The sequence below is a fragment of the Mauremys reevesii genome, unplaced genomic scaffold (assembly GCF_016161935.1).
Source record: "Mauremys reevesii isolate NIE-2019 unplaced genomic scaffold, ASM1616193v1 Contig93, whole genome shotgun sequence".
Taxonomy (NCBI): Eukaryota; Metazoa; Chordata; order Testudines; family Geoemydidae; genus Mauremys; species Mauremys reevesii.
The window spans coordinates 194,152-210,925 of NW_024100910.1; positions in this window are offsets into that span (position 1 = coordinate 194,152).

Genomic DNA, 16,774 nt, shown 5'->3' on the forward strand with positions numbered 1-16,774 from the left:
ACACAGCAGATGACAGCCTGTTGCTTATTCAGCTTACAGCAAAGGGGACACAGGTCGCTTCAATTCCCAGACTCTGCCTCTCATTCATCTACCCAGTTGGGTGTGTGAAAGCTAAATGAGCTGGTATTCCAAACTCCCAGAAAGGCAGTGGAGGAAAAGAAAGTGACCCTTTATAGGCAGCTCAGTTCAGTCCTCGCTGCTGAAGGCAGTACTAATGAAGTGACTTGCACACAGAGAGTCAAAGCAAGGGCTTGGTTAAGGGCAGCTTCACCCCAGATTCCCCCTGAAGTTAGGTAGGAGGAAACAAGTGAAGGGTTTTAACACAGTGGGCAGTACCAGACAGCAGGCCACTGTGGGATTAGGGGACGTGAGTGCAGGAGTGAGGAGGTCATAAACAGAGCCAGCAAAGAGTTGATTAACACAGGATAAATTAGTCCAAATTTGCGAAATATATCCCCAAAATGTACAAATGAGCCTGTGAAATCCAGAGACCACGTTTCTGTGGCACTCTCCTTTAGAACTCTTGACAGACACCATTCCCATCTCCTTTGGGCTTTTTTTTGGTATAAATGTGTGGCTCAGGAAACGCAAGGAGCCAAGTGCAGGACTGAGGTTCAGTCTCTCTGTTGGCCCTGGATATGATGCTTTGGGAGGTGTAAGAGGCTAGGAGACTGTAATAGGCAGGAGAAGATTAGGGGAGATTAGTCTGAGTGAAAAGGAGAGGAAAGGACGGGGCTGGCTTATCAGTACCAAATTATTCTCTGATTTTCAATTTAGTACCATGCACATTCTTCTCAGTTACAACAGACACACTGAATAAACTATGCAAATACACAATAGCTGCATGGACACGAGGTTCTCCTTTGAATTTTATGTATAAAAGGAAGTTACGATCAATGACATGGCTGGAGAAACTTGTCCTCCTAAAACAAAGGAAAGGTCTGCTCCATTTTTTCCTGACACAGGAACAGAACATACTACCAGCTCAGCCCCCTCCCACCCTCCACCCGAATCTTACCACTGATCTGCGGATCAAAGACAGCCTGCTTTTTGCTTTGTTCTCAGCAAACTCCAGGCTGTTGATGTCCGTGAGACGAGCCCTGTATTTATTCATCTGCTCTACGACAATCAACTCCACACAGCTGCAAAAAGGAAAAAAGAAAGTGGTAAAACGGGAGGATAAAACTCTGGCTGTGTTTGAGCTGGCCATGTCGCCTAAGTGCTGCGCCAATTCTCTTGCTTCGTGGGCTGGAAACGAACAGTGTGGTTGAAATGCCCAAAATGGTAGTGAGCAGGGGAGCTAAACTAGAGGACTAAAGGGAGGGCTCCCCAAGGGCTCCATCAGGGAAACAGGTCCTTCCCCTGGAAAGGCAAATACCCACCAAGGTTAGGAAAGCACAGCATGTTCAAATGAAAGGCTGAAAGAATGGCCATTTCGGATATGCTGCGCTATCTAGCTATATCTATTTGTAGACACACACACTTGTGCTTGTTTGCATCCAAGCTGGACAGGCAGTCGCAGGGCAATGACAGTGATTAGGTGTCTGGGGCAGATATTTTGTTTAATACCATCAGTATTGTTTTCTGGAAGAAATCCTTTTAGAGCAGTAATGATACAAGGCGGCGTATATAAGTCAAGTTACAAAGAGACTTCTTCTTACAAGGAACCTTTAGAAGAGTGATTCAAAGTAATTTTCACATCTGTAGGCAGAAGAATTGCTTCTAGGAGAGATTTGAAGGCCAGGCAGGTTCATGTAGTCTGGTCTCCTGCATAGAATTTCATCAAATGATTCCTGCATCCACTATCCATCCTAGGTACTTATCTAACCCCCAGTGCCCTATTATCTGAGCTTCTCACAATCTAACATGTTTATTCTTAAAATTCCAGTTGAAGTCAAAAACATCCCCGAGGGGCTCCATTACAAACCCTTCCCACCCACTGGATGATGATTCCCTATTTACAATTACTTTGGAGATATCAATTAGCCAATTTTCAATCCATTTAATATTTGCTGCACTGAATCTGTATAGTGTTAATTTTTAATCAGGATGACCCAACTGGAATCTAAGTCAACGATGTCAACGTGGTTACCTCTGCCAACCAAACCTGGCATCCAATCAATTTTGACAAGACCTATTTTCCATAAAAAACTGTGTTGACTGGCACTAATTACACTGCCATCCTTCAATTCTTTACTGATTACCTTCCACGTCAGCTTTCCCATGATTTTGCCTGAGACTGATATTGAGCTAACTGGCCTGTAGTTACCCAGATCATCCTGTTAATCCTTTTTAGATACTGGCACATTAGCTTTTTGTACAGTCCTCTGGAACTTCCCCATTACTCCAGGATTTGTTAAATATCAACATCAATGGCGGAGAGAGATCACTGTCCCGTTCTTTAAAAACTCCTGGGTGCAGGTTATCCAATCCTGCAGTTTTTAAAAGGTTTAACTTTAGCAGCTGCTAGTTACTGATAGAATAGACAGTATTTCATTAAGGCAATTCATTTGCAAACCAGTGATGTGTTTGTAGCTGTCATTCTACAGCACATTAAAGTGCATTACTCAGTGATCATTTGACTGTCCTGACATGACCTCATTACAGGATTTACTCTGGAAGTTGTAATGCTATATTCTTACGTGGTTGTTTTACTGATGTCCTGAACGCTCTGCAGTGGGTCAGTTGTGTCAGGACAGCGGAGAATACAGGGAGCAAACACAATGGCCAGGGCATTAGCTGACATTCGATTGGTCTCTTCCTGCAGGGCAATCCTAAACAATAAACAACAAAGCAGCAAGGGTTAAAGGTAGCTCCAATTCACATAACACTGGCAGGAAATACCCTGTAGAGAAACAGAAAGAGGACAAAATACAAATTCAGAGCAGGGCAGGGAGAGGAGGGCTGTACATGCACATGAGATCTGGAGGTCATTGCCAGGGAAGATTTTCCACAATATTATATAGCTTTGAAGTGAAGAGCTTCAATTTGTTGTATCTGGTAAAGAACTAGACCAACAGGATGTAAATATTATACCAGACAAGGGCAAAAGGTAAGACAATGGATACTGAGTGAACCACGCAACATGCCATGACACTCTTTAGAAAATCTTTTGTTTTGACCTACTTAACCTATTTTCCAAAAAGGAATAGATACAGTGCATATTTATTACAGTAGCAAGCAACTCACTTAGCCATCATTAAGCTATGCCTTAGAAACAGAGCACAGATGTGTCTAAATGCATGTAGATGGCAGGAAACTTCGCAGATTGTAACACAGTGACTATAGCCTGAACTAGATATTGTCTAAGCTCATGCAAAAGCATCACACATGATCCCTAGACCCTCAATGTTCAAACTAAAGGGTGCAATACATGGCAGTACTGTGATCCACTGCAATCTTACTGCACTCCTCAGTGGGTTAGCTCTATGGCTAGTGATGAGCTGGCAAAATCATAACAACCGGTTCCCTCCTCACCCCAGGAGGAATCATGCCTCCCCCACCCAGGGACCCCTGCCCCGTCCACCCCCTCCCTGTTCCCTACCCTCTAACACCTCCCACACCCGATCCCCGCCCCCCCACCCCCGAACTCCGCAGCCCCCGACCCGGGGCGGGACGCGGGGCCAGCCAGGGCGCAGCAGCGAGCGCCCGAGCCCGAGCCGGGCGGCCGGGAGGAATGCGGGGCGGGCAGGGTGCCCGAGCCTGAGCCGGGCGGCCGAGGAGGAACGTGGGGCCGGCCAGGGTGCCACGGCTGGAGCCGGAGCCGAGCCGGGCGGCCGGGAGGAACGTGGGGCCGGGCAGGGCGCTCGAGCCCGAGCCTGAGCCAGGCAGCCGGGAGGAACGGGGCGGAGGCGGGGTGCCGCGGCCGGGACCTGCTGGCCGTGGAGGCGGGGCCGGGCGGGAACCCGGGGACAGGGGGCCGTGGTCAGGACGGGGCTGGAGAACGGCGGGGCACACGGCCCTCCTGATTTCCTACCTCAGCGTCGTCTTCCTGGACTGGGAAGCCTGCTTGCTTCTCAGCCCTCCCAGGCTTCCCGCGCTAACAGCTGATTCACGGGAAGCAGGGTGGGAGGAGAAGCAAGAAGGAGCATTCATGGCAGGAGGTGGAGGCAGAGCTGAGGTGAGCCGGGCCGGGCAGCAGGGAGCACTTGTTAAATTTAAATGCCCTTTTAGAACCAGTTTGTCCCACTGGGAACGACCGGTTCTAAAGGGCTTCTAAATTTAACAACCGGTTCAGCGATCCGGTGCGAACCGGCTGCAGCTCACCCCTGTCTATGGCATGGAACCATGTGTTTGTAATCAGCTGAGACCTACAGTGGTTGTCTTCTCAGCAAGTCTGAAACATTTGTTGCTATTACGAAAGAAGAACATTATTGGCATTAGCTGTCAATGAGAGCATTGTCTGGAAAAAGAGCCCTTGGGTCCAGAGCGTTAAAGCCATTTCAGAATTTAAAGCACTCCTTGCAAAGTTTCACTCCCTTTTCCCGACAAAAGTACTTGGATCACATAGGCCCGTGTTCAGGTACTCTTACTCACGGAGAACAGTACCTTGTTCCAGTGGAACTACTCATGGAGTACGGTGGTACTCATGGGGAGTAAGTGTATCAGAATCAGGCCCCTAGTGAGGAAGGAGAAGAGAAAGAGTGGCTGCAGTATGACGATCCCACGCTGTGGTCTGCCATTACCTCACAAGGTGAAAGATGAGGCGTTCCAGGGTACTGAGGTGGGTGCGAGAGAGCTGATCAATAACAGAGTACACGCCTCGGATGGTCTCCTTCCTCTCCTGCAGGCCTGGAGAGAGCACACACAGTTACACATATTACAGGCAACTTCCCATGCTGTCTTCTGCCATCTTTACTTGTGAAGGTGGTGTGAATGGCCCAGTACAGGGGAGCTGTGCAGGAGGCTAGTGCACAGAGACAGGGATGACAACTCCCTCCTCTCCCTGCCTATACAAGCAGGCCCCCTTTGCAGGTCCTCGGGTAGCAGTATCCTATGCAAAAAACATGAGCATAAGACACTGATTTCTTTTAAACAGATTCCAAAAGAGTTGGGAGCTGAATAATAACTATGTCTCCTGGGGCACGTCTATGCTGCACACTCTGCTCTGCTCACCATCAAAATCATATGCTACATACCACTCTAGCACGGGCAGAAATAGCAATGTAGATGGCGAGGCACTGCTTAGGTGAGTAAAGACATGCATGAAGGCTGTGGGGATATACCCTACACACACTGCTTAATTTGTAACGAAAGAGGTGCCGGGGCTCAAGCTTTTTTTTTTTTTTTAAACTTTCACACAGCAAGCCCAGTGGTACCAGGGCTCTGAACGGCAAAGGCTTTGACTACTATAACAGTGTAAGGGATTAGTTTGTGTCACAGTGCTGTCTGTGGCTACATGGCACAGTGAAAAGCAGGCTGTGTCCACATTGCAGTGCCTACCTACACGTCAGTGAAAGGCTCTGGCAGAAGGAGGCTGCAAGGAAAGACTTCAACAGCAGAGAGCTGCTGGAGCAGATGTGCCGGAGCTCAGCCCTGGCAAGCCTTGGCACAAATTAAGCATCACCTACGTGGCTCCCACCTACACTGCCTATTTTTAGCAGTGTCATCACCCCCGATGGAGTCTTTCCCTGTTGCAGGAAAGACCCCGGCAATGGGAAAAGGCTCTAAGAGGGAGGCAGATGGGAGAGGCTCCAGCACTGTCTTGCCAGTTACGTCATAAAAGATGACAGATCACCAAAATGACTTTTTGGATTCAAACACTCCATACAATTGGCGCTTGTACAATCGTACAAGCACACAATCTACTTGCTTGCTGCTTGTCATGACAATGGTGATGATAAAACTAAAGTAAAAAGACTGCTTGTTCTGGGCAAGCAGAAACTGGGTTTGGTACCTGCAGCTAATTGTACCTTCCCTGTCTTGGGTTTTGTGTGTGATTGTATAGGATTTGTATGGACCTTCCTTACCCATAGCTCACAGAAATTCCTCGGAGAGTTCGAAGGTCATGAGGGGATTGGGCAAATCTCTCAGCCACCGTTTGAACACACTGGCAATGACATGAATATTGTAGTCATCTAGATTCACATTGTCAATATCTGTTCACCGAGGCAAGTGAGTGGAGGGAGTGGAAAAGAAACCAAAGAAAAAGCAAATGATCAGTTTTGATCCAGTAAACAAGCCAGTGTTTTCCTGTCAGTCCTAGCACTGGCAATGACCTAACCACTGCTGTTGGACCAACTTCTGTGGGTGAGAGAGGTCCTGAGGAAGAGCTCTGTGTAGCTCGAAAGCTTGTCTCTTGCCAACAGACGTCAGTCCTACAGAAGCTATTACCTCACTCACCGTCTCTCCACTATCATGGGTGTGGTCAGATGTTCGGCTGCCTGTGTGTGTTCCCTCTGTGTGCCACCCCAGCCTGGCACAGACAACTGACATGGCACACCTCGAGCGAACCGCCCAATGACCACAAGATCCATTAAGGCATGAAGGCACCCAGCCAGGCTTATTTTGATGAAGCACAGTACTAGTATCCTGCACTAATACATGTATACCCATAACAATGGACCAGCTCAGCAAATGGCGGGACTGTCCGTTCCTCCTAGGCTAGATAAAGACACTGCCCCCAAGATACATTTTTATACAGAGATACAAACAAGTTACATATTGCTCCTCTGATAGTTGACATCCTCTGATATCACAACCCACCACCTTGTACATTTCTATCCATCATATTGTCATCCTGACCATATCTTTAGGCAGGGTCAATAGGTTCCTGTTGTCTTTGGGAATGTGTTTGTACCATTCTTGGTATGGGGTGTTCTGGTACCACCCTTCTGGAATGTGTCTGTGTGTGTGTGTTTTGTGCTTAGCACTCAGCAACGTGTGTTTCTGCAATATCAGCCCTGTTCTTGCCAGATTCTGTGAGAAGGGCCTGCCTCTAGCTCACAGCCGGATTTTGTTTTATATCAGCAAAGTTTTGACCGCTACTTTAGCCCAGCCCTCAGGCCTCTGATACAAGGGCTTATGTCTCAGGCTCTTCTACAGTGAGCAGAGCTACAACAACACTGCATAGAAAAACAGGTATCAATACTGTAGCAACCTCAGATCACACAGTGCACAACCTTGGCACCTACTTTTTTAATATGACCATGTTAAAATTCTTGTCGTGAAAGGAGCCAGTTTTCCAGGGGTGAAAGTCTTTAGAGAGAGTTTATAAAGCACTTTGGAAGTCTAGGTGATGTTGATAAATATGAAGCCTGGCTAATGTAGCTTTTTCTCCCAATTTCTTTTTTGCACACTTGTGCACAAGAGGAGGAATAAAACAAGGAAGAATTAAACAGTTCCACAAGACAGGAGGGCTCTAACACAGTGCAGACTTTTGGTGAAGGCTGGTATTAGAGAAATGTCTGTAGTTTCATGGTACCAAAAACCAGAGTCTACGGTGGGGGAAGGGAAAACGGTTCCTTTGCTCTGGCCCCCTTTAGATGACATGAATTCCCTGTTCACAGAGGTTCTCGGCTGTCCCTTTGCTCCCCTCTGAGACTCTCTCTTTTCATCTTACCTGTATCAAGACCCTGTCGGAGCTCCTTTATCTTATTGGTTGAGCCTGCCTTCCTGTAAATGCCCTCGGTGTACAATCCATGCATTTCAATGTAGTTTATGAGCTTCTCCACCACCAGTGGCACCGCTCGCTCCTCATTGGTCAGTCAGGAGAGCTCAACCCCAAACTGCCGTGACGAAAGCTCTGGATCATACTGATGTGGAGAAAGAGATTGATTTCTTAATTCCTTTTCAAAGGTCTCAATGCAATGCTGCTCACAGCGTGGTAAACCTAGGGATGTCTTGAGACTGAATCTCTCAATGTATGCAATGTAATTTGACTGTCGTTCAAGATGCAGTTCACATTTTTAAACAAAGTTAACTGGATTATTTGCAAATTAATCTAGTAAATCTAACTGAGTACAAGGGAAGAGAGGAAAGGTCTGTACACTGCCCTGCAAATCCAATCTTTCCTAAGAGCTTTCTTGGTCATTGTAACTATCCCTGTGTTCACTCTGCTATGTCTGCAGCACTGCACATTGCTACAAAGACTAACAAATGTTCATAGTTAAGGCTTGCAACAGGACTGTGCTCAGAAAAATGGCTCTGTAAAATGGCCCACCGGTACTCTCCTTGGGTCTTCAGAGTCATCATTTGCTTCATGTACTGACATTTTTACTGTAGAGCCAACACAGCTGTGCGACAGTGAGCTATATTCTAGTCTGCTTCATGCCTCACTGACAAAATTGCCTGGTGAGGATACATGAAGGAGAACACACTTGGGCTTGATTCTGAGATCCCTAGATGAACTTACAGTGCTGAAAGTTAAAAAAATGGTTTTGAGCAAGTGTGACATAGAAGGCACTGAAAGAGAAATAGAATCAGTAAAAGACGCTGACATTCTCTATTTTTACAGAGTCACTTTCCTGACTGGAACTGCACTTTAGAGACTCAACATTCAGCAAACAATTCGAGCTGAATATGAGATTCTGGTTGGATAAAGTCAAAAGACTGAGAAAAACTTTTCACACAATAATGCACAGATCCACGTAGGAGGCTTTGAACATATGGACTGTATGTTCAAACCCAGCATGGGTAGTGATCCAACCAGAACAATAAATGAGAAAGTAGGTGTGCGGCTTGGTTAGACCTCTGACCAGTGCCACTCTTCCATGTCTGCTTCTTCTCATTCACTGTTACCACAGCACAAATGAAAACAACATGAAGGGAATGTCCAGGGGAGGTTTCCACACTGGATAGACCTCCATGCAAGAACACACCGGGAAGAAATGGTGACAGCAACTGGTTTTGATCTCATTTAAAATTCACAAGTTATTGTACTATCATCTCTTAATCTTTTAGTGCCAGGATTGGGCTGCTCCTAGAGCTAACATCAAGTGCTATAACAAAAACTCTAACCTTTGCTGTCACTGTGTTCAACTGCCAACATTGGCATAAAATGCATTAGTGCAAACTACAAGGTCCATCAAAGCAAATACACTGCTAAGATAAGCTTGATGCTCTATTAGTTCCATCATAAGCCTAAATGAAAAGTCACCAGGTTCTGCATAAAGTTAAAAAACAACGAGGAAATCTGCTGTTACCTTTTGGATAAAGGGCACCTTCTCAAAATATACCAAATGGCACCAACTCTCTCAGCCAGGGGCGGCTCTAGACACCAGGGCGCCAAGCAGGCGCTTGGGGCAGCCGTTTCCCGGGGGGGCGGCATTTGGCTCCGGTTGAGCTCCCGCCGGCATGCCTGCGGCAGGTCCACCGGAGCCCGGGACGAGCGGACCTGCCGCAGGCCTGACTGCGGCGGGTCCCGTCTTCCGCGGCTCGGTTGAGCTCCCGCAGGCATGACTGCGGCAGGTCCGCTCGTCCCGGGCTCCGGTGGACCTGCCGCAGGCATGCCGGCAGGAGCTCAACCGGAGCCGCGGGAAGAGGGGACCCGCCGCGGGACCGGGGAAGGGCGGCGCAGCGCTCCGCGCTGCTTGGGGCAGCCTACTTTCTAGAGCCGCCCCTGCTCTCAGCTGATGCAATGTGAAAATGTAACCCTTAGCAACCAGAATCCATCCAGCAGCAACAAATTAATAAATGCAAATGATCTAACCATTTCTGATCAGTACCTTGGACTAGTATTTATTTTTCAGACTCCAAATTTTCCTGAGCATTAGCAAGCCAGATTTTTAAAGATGAACTTGGAGAATACATTAATGTCACTTCACTAGAGCTCAGGAAATGAATTCACACCAAGTAGTTATTTTATTTCAGCTGGCTGCTTGGGGCGGCAAAAACTGTAGAGCCGGCCTTGGGCAGTAAATATCATTATGGCACTATAGAAATCTACAGTACCTCCACACCTTGAATACTGCATGCAGTTTTGCTCATCTCACCTCAAAAAAGATATGTTAGAACTGGAAGAAATACAGAGAAGAGTAACAAAAATTATTAGGCATATGGGACAACTTCTCATATAAGGAGAGATTAAAAAGTCAGGGACTTTTCAGCTAGGAAAAGAGACGACTAAGAGGGACTATGATAGAGATCTATCAAATCTTGATTGGTGTAGAGAAAGTCAATAAGGAAGTGTTATTTAGCCCTTCACATATCACAGGAACAAGGGGTCACCCAATGAAATTAATAGGCAGCAGGTTTAAAACAAAAACAAGGAAGCATTTCTTCACACAATGCAGTCAACCTGTGGTACTCATTGCCACGGAGAGATTGTGAAGGCCAAAAGTATAACTGGGTTCAAAAAAGAATGAGATGAGTTCACGGAGGATAGGTCCATCTCTGGCTACTAGCTAACATGGTCAGGGATGCAACCCTATGATCTGGATGTCTCTAAACCTCTGACTGCCAGATGCCGGGGCTGGGACTGTCCAGCAGGGGATGGTTCACTTGACAATTGCCTTGTTCTGTTCATTCCCTCTGATGCATCTGGCACCCACCACTGTCAGAAGACAGGATACTGGGTAGATGAACCATTCTTCTGGGGGATCCAGGATAGCCACTCTTATGGTTTATGTTCTTAGCTGATTACATAGAAATTCAGCTTTAGCATCCTGGGAGCATAAGAACCAAGAATGCATTTGTGACACTGGCAGACCAGTCAACCTGTGTATGACCCATAATAATTTAACAAGAGGCACTTCTACTGTGTCAAGACAGTCCACGTGCATGTGAATTTCAAAGAGATGTATTAGACTAGCAATCATCAACTAATTCATAAATGAACAATAGATGCTAAGTGTATTTGTCTGTGGTTATCTATACCGGGTTAGAAGTTTCACAATGTAACTAAATTAGCTTGTAGATGCTAATTCCCTTTCGTGGCTTAATTGCCTTAATTATGTGTGCAAGGTGTTCAGTTAGCCTTAAAATCAAAGATGTAAGACACTTCAGGAAACCAATCATTTCTACATTATCTTCAGCTTAACTATCTGTGTTATAATGGAAGAACGGCTAATTACCTTATGTGAATGAATGTAACTAGTTTACTGGGTATGCACAGGAAATAGAAGATTATCTTCAAAGCAAAGTACAACAGGCCATCCGCATTGGGGGAAGGGCCTTCTGTGACAATTTCTGTGAGGTAGGCTTGTCAGCCTGGTAGAATAGCTATAAAAGAGAAGGCTCGGGCCTGATCCTATCATCTCTAGACTGCTTAAATGTTGAACAGGGACAGTGTAAGCCATAGGACAGAGATCTTCCAAATAATCATTTGGAAGAACCTGGAAAATGCCTGGAAAAACTAACAGACTTTACATCTAAGCTGCCTTTGGATTCTGATCTGTTGGGATGATTCCAGAGAGACTTTTACAAACCAGCAGTTTATTCCATCACTGTTGTGATCCTGAACTATGAACATGGAAAGTCACTTGTCTGGATATTGATCTTTTAACCATTTGTAACTCTTCTTTCTTTTAACAATAAATCTTAGATTTAGTTAAGGATTGGCTGACAGCGTGATATTTGGGGAAGACCTGAGAGTCACATTGACCTGGGGATAAGCATCTGGGCCTTTATGATCAGTGAACCCCACATATGGTGAATCAGGTTTCCAGTAACCCCTCACTATATTAGACATAGAATATCAGGGTTAGAAAGGACCTCAGGAGGTATCTAGTCCAACCCCTGGCTCAAAGCAGTACCAATCCCCAGACAGATTTTTACCCCAGTTCCCTAAATGGCCCCCTCAAATACTGAACTCACAACCTGGGGTTTAGCAGGCCACTGCTCAAACCACTGAGCTATCCCTCCCCCCTCTTCCAAGACAGAGATGTTTAGATGGGAGCCAAGGTCTGGAATGCCAAAAAGGGGACCATGTTTGGCATCTTGTTAACTACGGTGGAAGCTCTTTTGTTGTCGACTTGGTGAATCTAATGATAGAATAAGCCATCAGTTTGGTGGTTGTCTCCTCTACTTCTTGCAGTCTGCCCGCAGTGTGGTCACAGCATTGTTGTGTAAACCTCTCACTCACGGAAGCAGAGGGATGTTAGTCACCTTGAGATCCCAGCTGCTGTCCTGGAAGAGTTTTTCATGCATTTGCGTTGAGTGTCGGATCTGATGTAAGCAGGAAGTCAGCTCAAGGAAGAGTAAGGCTATACTCACTGTGCTATGAACTACCTCTTGATAGGCAGTCTGCAGCTGGGTGCTGGCCTGCAAGGCCTGTTCTCTCTCCCACTCCTTCCCCGAACTGAACCATGTCCTGAGGAGCTGTTGGTAGAGCAGGGAATGGACAGAGTTAGTACCAGAAAATCCCTCCCAAAAGTTCCTCTTAAACAGGTTTAATTGTCACTAAAATCCTCTCCAAAGCATCTGACCTCCATGTAGCTAAGGAATTACATGTCTAATGGAAGAGCCCCTTAGATATACAAGTCCCAGGGGCCAGATTCACCTCTGGTGATTGAAGCCAAAGGAGTTACATGAGAGATGAATCTGGGCCCGTGTATGTGATGTCTGCTGTAGACTGTCTGATGGGAGCTGTCTAGCACATTGCATGCTGTTTGATGTCTGCTGCTGTGGTCTATTTCCTGGGCAACTTCTCCCACATTGATTGGCAAAATGACAGAGAGGAGCATTCTTTTTATTAATTTGAATAAGAGCAGAGAAGTCCCCAGCCCAGCTCCTTTTATAACTTCATTTTTATACTGAACGTGCATCAAACTCCCCACCCTCAGCCCTTCACAATATTCTGTTCATGTCTGAGGAACAGGAAGTTTCCTCTGAATGAGTTTCCATACACAGGGCTTAACTCAATATTCATGAATTTCTCTTAGAAGAAGTGATTAGTTTCAACTGGTTCTCTTCGATTTGGCTACTGCAGTGGTGATTTTCTTGCCGCTCCAAGTAGTGTCAACGACATTGTAAGAATTTGGTCCCAATCCAGCCCTGGCATAAAATGGCATAGCTTCCGTGGATTTCAGTGGGGCACATGCCCGCTTATCCCAGGAAGAATTGGGTGCTTTCTCCCTAAAATTCACTCCATTGTTGAAAATTCCTCCACAACTGAAGCTTGACCCCCTAAATCTCTGACTCTTCCCTGCTGTAACACAAGAAACAATCTCCACCACGGTTCAATGGTCTCCTCACATAAGACATTTCCTGGAACCAGTCTCGGCTGGTTCTTCCTCCAGCAAAGTCTCTACTGTTGTGTTTTTGGTTGTCATGGTTTTGTTACTATGGCAACTGAGTTAGAATAATAGGGGATAGCTCAGCCGGTTTCAGCCGGCTGAGTGAGCTCTCTGTATCTGTAAATAAAATGGCTGTTTTGTAAGCTGTCTGCTCTCTGGCCTCAAGTGATTGCTTCCTAAACCGGCTGCCCCCAAGGATATAACAACCACTAGCTTGCCAAGGGCTTCCAAGGACCTCATGTAGAGTGACTGAAACCAGAAAAGAAGGAGTGAGGCTCAGCACAGATCATTTGTGTGTGTGGGCTGGGAAAGCTAACCATAACCTTGCCAGAGAGGCCATGTGTGACTGCCATCACCCAGTGCCTGCTGGGCAGAAATACAGTGGATGGTGCCGGAGGAGAACTGTTGTCACGTACTTGTATATGCAGAGCATCCTTTGCTGTCCCGTCTTCCTCTTTCATCTTCTCCAAGGGAGGAAGGGGAAATAAACTTTTGAAGCACTGACCAAGGAGCTCACAGTTTTCCTCCACGGTCAGAGATGGTTTGAGCTTGCTGGCAGAAGAAAGATAGAGAAAAGTCATGTATTAGACTCAGTACCACCTCCAAGTAAAAGAAATGGGTCCAATGACTAGAGATTGTCCCAATCTAGAACCCCAAGTGCAAACAACCCTTCACTTTGCACCTCTATTAAGTATTGGCTCCTCTAGAAGTAAAGCTAAAACTTCAAATCTCCTTTTAGAGAAACCCACAAGCTTTCTCCCCTGCCAGCTAGCCAGACACCTCCCTCCCCATCTGAACTCTGCTCCATTGTACTGCATGCTCCACAACCTCCAATCTTGTGTCTTTCGAGCACAACCCCAAATGGACACATTCAAATCCTTAAGAACTGAAGTCCTGCTGGTGAGCAGCATGTGAGCCACAGGGCCACCCAGAGGATTCAGGGGGCCTGGGGTCTTCGGCACGGGGAATTGCCGCCGAAGGCCCAGCACTTCGGCGGTGGGTCCCGGGGCGAAAGTTCCCCCCGCCGCCGAATTGCTGCCGAAGACTGGACCCCCGTGAGAGTTTTCCAGGGCCCCTGGAGTGAAGGACCCCACTCCAGGGGCCCTGAAAAAACTCTTGTGGGGGCCCCTGCAGGGCCCGGGACCTGGGGCAAATTGCCCCATTTGCTCCCCCCGGGCGGCCCTGGTGAGCCAAACCCTGCAGGCATTAGACTGCTCCCAACCTGACTTTCATGAATTAACAAATAAGAAGGCATCACAGTGCCAGGAAATATGGCAGAAAATAGCCTACCTCAGATGTCCAATGGCAAGAACTGCCTGGTAGCGAACTGGAGATGTCAGGGAATCCAGTGGTTCCGTCAGTGATTTCCCTACACCCCCCTGAATTTTCCCAACCCCCCCCTCCCTAGTTTTGTGAGCTAGTTACATACCAATTTAGTGACTGTTTGGAAATCTGGCTGGGGCGGAGGGTTTGGGGCTTTGGAGAGGCTCAGGGTAAGGGCCGGGGCCCGATCCAGGCAGGGCCGGGGGAGAGACCCAGCTCCAAATATTGCTGGAGCAGAGCACCCGGCCCCTGAATATTCCTGGAGCCCGGGCACCGCAGGTGTATATAACCTGCCGCCTATGCACGGGTTAACCCTAAAAGGCGCAAACCCCAATGGTATTGAGACAAAGGTGTGGCATGATGACAAAAATGATTGTAGGTGGACCCTTGCAATGAATTTGTTGTTATCGCTAATGGTAATTTTGTAACTATTGTGTTGCTATTACCAAGAACTGTAAAATGTTCCAGCTAAGGTGACCAGATGTCCCCATTTTATAGGGACAGTCCCGATATTTGGGGCTTTTTCTTATATAGGCTCCTATTACGCCCCACGCCCTGTCCTGATTTTTCACACTTGCCGTCTGGTCACCCACATGTGGGTCCCAGCTGCTCCCTGCTCCCCTCACTGAAGCAGGTGTGCAGGGTTACTGCCCTGGGAACTGCAGGGCATCAGTGGACATGGGGCTGGCTGGAGGCAGGGCAGGGGCTGACTGGAGGTAGGGTCTGGCTGCAGGCAGGGCAACGGGTGCAGGGCTGGTGCGGGCAGGACAGGGTGTGCGGCAGGGGCGGGCAGGAGACAGGCTGGCTGAGGGCAGGGAGTGCGGGGCTGGCTGGAGACCGGGGCTGGAGGCAGGGCAGGGAATGCGGGGCTGGCTGGAGACGGGCCGGTCAGGCAGGGCTGGTGCAGGCAGGGGCTGGCTGCGGACAGGGGGTGCAGCACACCCTGTACGGTGGTTGCCCCCTCTTCCTCCCTCCCCCACCAGGGTAGCAGCAGCAGCCCGGGCTCAGGGGCTATTTAAAGGGCCCAGGGCTCCCCTGCTTCTACCGCCCCAGCCCTTTAAATAGCCGCCAAAGCTGCACCACTTCCCCAGAGCTCCCCAGGCCCTTTAAATACCCCCCGCCCGGGGGAAGCCGTGTTATACCAATATAATAAAACCAACAGGATCTAATTAAGAGGGATAAGGCAAAGATGCCACATTTATTGTAAATACCATAACAAAACAAAAGACAACAGTAAACAACGTTGTTTTACTACTTATTTCTATCACTACTTATTCCTTATACACACACACACACACACTCACACATATATATTCATTCACACAATCATTCATTCAGGTTCTGTACAGATGTTATAGTTACCAGCCTAGACATTGCTCATGCCAAGTTACTGGCCAGGTATCTTGGTCATGAGGATGGAGCCAAGTCTGTGTCAGATGCATTTGATGCTCCTGGAGGCTGGCAGCAGAACCATAGACTCAGGCTGTGGCTACACTTAGCACTTCAAAGCGCTGCTGTGGTAGTGCTGCTGTGGCAGCGCTTTGAAGTGCTAAGTGTAGTCAAAGCACCAGCGCTGGGAGAAAGCTCTCCCTGCGCTGTCCATACTCCACCTCCCTGTGGGGAATAATGGACAGCGCTGGGAGCCGCGCTCCCAGCGCTGGGGCTTTGACCACACTGGCGCTTTGCAGTGCCGCAATTTGCAGCGCTGGAGAGGGTGTGTTTTCACACCCTGCTGCAGCGCTGCAAATTTGTAAGGCCTTGTCTACACTACAAGACTATTTCGAATCAACTTAGTTCGAATTTGTGGATTCGACCTTATGAAGTCGAATTTGTGTATCCATACTAAATACACTAATTCGAATTTCGGAGTCCACATTCACGGGGCCAGCGTCGACTTTGGAAGCGGTGCACTGTGGGAAGCTATCCCACAGTTCCCGCACTCCCCGCTGCCCATTGGAATGCTGGGTAGAGCCCCCAATGCCTGCTGGGGGGAGAAATGTGTCGAGGGTGGTTTTGGGTAAGTGTTGTCATTGAACGTCAATCACAACCTCCCTCCCTCCCTCCCTCCCTCCGTGAAAGCGCCTGCGGGCAATCTGTTCGTGCACTTTTCTGGTCAGTGACAGCGCGGACGCCACAGCACTGCAAGTATGGAGCCCGCTGCGATCATCGCCGTTTTCTCCTCCTCGCACTTTATCATCCACCTCTTCCACAGTCAGTTGCTGAGAAATTGGGCTACTTTTCAATGGTGCTGCAAGCACTGGGGGACCATACGGGAC